This window comes from Aplysia californica, unplaced genomic scaffold, assembly GCF_000002075.1.
Source record: "Aplysia californica isolate F4 #8 unplaced genomic scaffold, AplCal3.0 scaffold00029, whole genome shotgun sequence".
In the NCBI taxonomy this organism is placed as follows: Eukaryota; Metazoa; Mollusca; class Gastropoda; order Aplysiida; family Aplysiidae; genus Aplysia; species Aplysia californica.
The window spans coordinates 1,651,707-1,655,336 of record NW_004797299.1 but is presented as its reverse complement, the minus strand read 5'-3'; the positions used below and the strand labels follow the sequence as shown (position 1 = coordinate 1,655,336).

Below are 3,630 nucleotides of genomic sequence, written 5' to 3'. Positions count from 1 at the left end.
GCGTCAGCTCGGTCGTTCCCGTAGATGTCGCAATGTCCTGGTATCCATTGTATGTGAAGGTGTCCGTGAATTTCACAGCATTGGCAGATAGTGGTCCACATTTTGTCCTCTATCTCAGTACAAACTGCAGTCACTCTGGACATTAAGTGTTGAACACCTGACTGACTGGGAGTCTGTGAAGATGTGGATTCTTTGAAAACGTGGTTGTTTTTCGAGCCATTGCAGTGCGCGGAGCAGGGCGGTAGTTTCAGCTCGGTAGCTGCTTCTGTATAGTCCCGCAGGCACAGATACGCATGTATCCTCCCCAGAAGATTTGTCTAGACACCAGTATCCTCCTCCACATAACCTGTAGCCGTCTGTGGCATGGCCGTCAGTGAAGATATCGAGGTCGGACGTAGACAATTGATGCACGGTCTCAAGAGCTGCTTCACGTCCAATATTAGGTGGATCTGTTTTTGTCGTAGACACTGCAAGTTTTGAGTTGATTGTGAGGTTGCAGGGGGTCTTCCACGGGGGAGTTGTACTCACTGGTCGCAGGGGTTCTCGGATTAGATGTTCCAGTCCCGCGTTATTAGAGCTCTGTCGGCCCACTTCCCTCCAACTGTTGATGGACTTTAAGCGTATTTTTGATGTTCCTTCAGCTGAGGCACGGATCGGGTTGTCTTCTGGGACTCTTCTTGCTCTCTCGTATGCCACAGCAGTTGCAATGGTAGACTTAACCTCAAGTGGGATCAGGCCAGCTTCGTTTGTGAGCAGCATTGCATTTGAGTCTCTCGTACACCCGGTAATTATTCTGGCTGCAGTCATTATTGGGACCTCTATGTGGTGCTGCAGACCCCGGAACAAGTACAGCTTCGGGCCGAACGCCAATCAACACCTGGATTCAGACAGGAACGGAGGCGACCGAGTTTTTGTCCGGAGGCTCAGCCGAACCGGCTGATCTGAGTCTCCTATTAATAATGGCCGGTGATGTCGAAATCAACCCTGGACCTCCGATGCACCACCTGTGCCAAATGGATACACAGCAAATGCAGTGGTCTATCAATCCCAGAAATTCGATGTCTCTCCCACAACCACGCTTGGACTTGCCCGGCCTGCTCCGTGCCATCCCCTATCTGAATCGACTACATGGCCTAATCCAGCTCATAGAAGTATTATGTTCGAAGTCCTGTATGTGCATGTTTGTGTTTGTGCCGCTGAGATTTAACAGTTATAAATCAGGTGGAACTACTTTTCAGGAAACTTTTTCAGCACACGAAAACTAATAAGAGGAAATTTGGAGGTGAATAGGCTTCGTCCCCACCATCAACAAGAATACTAAGAACAAAGAGAAGGAAAACAAAGGTAACTCTTCTCGTTTGAATGGTTCTCAGACTGTCGTTTCAATGGTTCTCAAACTGCCGTGGTTGACCGTGAGTAAAGAAAAATCATCACTGTTTAGTTCTTATTGCTTGTTATTTTGGTGGTATAGAACTGGAAACAACCTAGCCCCACCCAAATTTTGGTCCATCCACCACCACTGCGCACATATAACGTCTAGATATATATATATGGCATGCACAACGATGCAATAACTTCATTGTCATCATTAGATTCTAGATTTTTTTAAAAACCACCAAAACAACTGGATCTGCGTGTCACTAGGCCTAGCAGATTTCTACCGCTTGATCTATCTAGATATCTAGATATCTAGATCTAAATATCTATCTAATCTAGAATCTAGACTTTTAGTTTAAAGTATAAGTACTCCAAATTATCCCGCACCCTTGTACTTTACAATAAATTAATGAAGGTAGTGTCAATTGCCATCAAGTGACGCGGTGGCAATTGACAAAAATTAACTTTTTGTCAATAGCCACCGAGTATATTGGAGCTCTTTTGCGTTAGTGGGTAGATCTAGCATATTGTGCTCGAGTGCTCGGTGTTGTGCGTTCGCCTCTCTGTCCCTCTGTGTGTGTGTGTGTCACTGTGTGTGTGTGTGTATGTGTGTCTTTTCCTGACCCCCGTCCCCAGATTTATGTTCCCCGATATAACGTGAATTTCTGCTTGAGTTTGAGTGCGTTTGTAACCTTCTACTTGTAGAATTGTCTGTGTTGGTTCTACACCAAAACAAAGTGTAGGCTAAGCTAAGGCTAGCCTAAATTTTAGATCTAAATCTAGATCTAGATCTAGGCCTACGTCTCATTGAAAACACACCAAGTTGGTACCGTAGCTCTAGACTAGATGCTCGTCCAATGAAATTAGGTGAGAACAAATTGACCCATCATTAGACACATATCATGTATAATGCTAAAGATAGTGTTGTTTTCAGACTTGACACCGCTTCACTCAGTGGCAATTGACAAAAAGTCAATTTTTGTCAATTGTCACCGTGTCACTCGGTGGCAATTGACGCTACCATTAATTATTAATGAAAGCTTACAAACTTCGTAAGACAAAAGGCTAGGATCAGGGGTACAGTTCAGTTGACGCTCCGGAAAGTTGCTTAACTTTCACAAGACTTCGAGACACTTCGTCATCACAACATAATGCAGATTTCTAGATCTAGAAATCTAGATCTAGATCTAGATCTATATTCTAGATCATCTAGATCTAGATCTAGATATCTAGATTATATCTAATCTAGATTAGATCTTGGTTATAATCTAAGTGTAGGCTATAATGTCAGGCAGGCCTGGGCTTAGACTTAGATAGGCGTATCGACCGAGTTGCCTACCTACAAAAGATGCTAAAATCTCAGTTTACAGTTTCTCGACAAGGCCAACTTGAAACTTGTGGCATTGGCCTACCTGCAGAGATCAAAAAGGAGGACTGTGACTGTGACTCTACTTCTCTCCGGGGCATCATTAGCCTAACAACAGCTAACAATTTGAATGCTAAATCGGTCGTTGCTGCAATGAATCCGTCTGTGTTGGATTGTTTTTGTTCAGTGTCAGGGGTCGAGAGCGAGAGAGAGCAACTGCCTTTTGACCTGGTGACCCATGAACCCTATAAAGGACAGGTAAAGAGGGTGTTCCCAGGAGATTTTATTATTTCTGAAGTCTGAGATATTTTCATAGCTTTTTGTCAGGAAAAAGATGTATTCATTATCTTGAGTAGTTTGAAATTATAGTTATTGTCACGTTTATTGAATAGGTTACTATCTGTTTTAGCATAAGTTTTATTGTCAAAAAGAGACACCATGGGCGACCTTGTCAACAACTGATTTGGTTTCACATTATTCATAATAACAAAGACCATTTGGCAACTAACGATAAAGAGTCCGAAAAAGAGGCAGAGGAGGAACAACATTTCCAGCATTTTCCAGGCCGAGGCCCCTGGGCTAGCGTATAGGCCTAGGCCTAGGCCTAACAACATAATATATTATTATAATAATCATAGGCCTAACCCAAGACCAGTCTTGGTTATAACTTTTTGGCCAAGGTGACAAAAACAAATATCGTAATCGTATCAGATTTATTTATTTATTTACTTTTGTAAAATAATTTATTTATTTAATTTATTTTATTTATTTATTTATTTATTTATTTATTTTTTTTTTGGGGGGGGGGGGGGATGAAATAGCTCTCGATTTCTGACAACGCGTCAATTTTCAAACAAGATCCCACCCCCCCCCCCCCCTTTTTTTTT

General features: G+C 42.6%; 1 protein-coding gene across 1 annotated transcript in view; it reads right to left on the bottom strand.

Annotated features, from left to right (window-relative positions):
• The window catches only part of LOC101846189 (organic solute transporter subunit alpha), a 21,681-nt gene extending 18,762 nt beyond the window's left edge, over window positions 1-2,919 (bottom strand). Inside the window, exon 1 of the mRNA XM_005091387.3 lies at window positions 2,790-2,919. The gene's annotated coding sequence lies outside the window, so the exon portion shown is untranslated. The remainder of the gene's footprint in view (window positions 1-2,789) is intronic.
• Between the last annotated feature and the right edge of the window lie 711 nt (window positions 2,920-3,630).